This window comes from Arachis duranensis, chromosome 2 (assembly GCF_000817695.3).
Source record: "Arachis duranensis cultivar V14167 chromosome 2, aradu.V14167.gnm2.J7QH, whole genome shotgun sequence".
Lineage (NCBI taxonomy): Eukaryota > Viridiplantae > Streptophyta > Magnoliopsida > Fabales > Fabaceae > Arachis > Arachis duranensis.
In genome coordinates, this window is record NC_029773.3 from 83,234,888 (window position 1) to 83,235,927 (window position 1,040).

Sequence of the window (1,040 nt, forward strand, 5' to 3'; positions counted from 1 at the left end):
TATATGAATACGATTCAAATTGTACAGAAATAGGAATAAATTTGTCAGTGAACAAATTCATTATTTTCAATGAACAAAAGAAGATAATATATTAACTAAACTTTATGAAATAAATTATCATTTTAAATAAATAATTAAAATAAATAAAATATAAAATTATTAATTAATTAGATTTTATTAACTAATTAAATAACTTATATATTAATAAAGCATATTAAATTTCTTATAATAATTATAATTATCATTTATTAAAAATATATTTTATAAGTTGTAATTAATATATTTATAGTTTTTCAAAAACAAAAATATTAATTGTTTATTGATTTCATCAGTATGCATTAAATGTTAACCTAAATCAACGTAAAATAAATTGAATTTTAAATTTTAATTGTGTTTTTTTTGTTAAAATTATATGGAATTTTAAAACTCCAAACATCAAGGGAGTATTGTAACATCCACCGTGATTAAAAGGGGGTGGTGATACGAGAAAGATTTAGCAAGCACATCTACTCTTGCCTCTACAAATCTAGCTCCAGTTCACGTTAGCCAAAGCCAGATCGAGTCTTTTAAACATTCTATCCATGCCATCTTATTTAGGTTCTTTTCTAGGTAAACTTGGACCCCGCAAATCCCAAACCAATGAGACTACACTTAGTTATCCAATCAGAAAACTTTCTACAAGCATTCATATCTACTCTGACACCTCCCTTCTTCTCTAAAGGGTTAGCTATTTCATTAAAGTCTCTAACCATAACTCACTCTTCAGTCATATTACTCGCCATAGTAAACAGCTCCTCCCATAATCTTCTACAGTTATTTTCTTGAGGTCTGGCATATACTGCAGTGAGCATCCAACTTCTTTAGTTATTCACACTAATTTTTCTATGCACATACTGTTGTTTGGATCTTATAACATAACCATTTACACCAAGATTATTTCACAATATCCAAATTCTCCCACTGAATCCATTTGCTTCCTCTAAGTGGTAGAAAGAACAAGCCAAACCTTCTAATAAGTAATAACTTCTATTATCCTATTA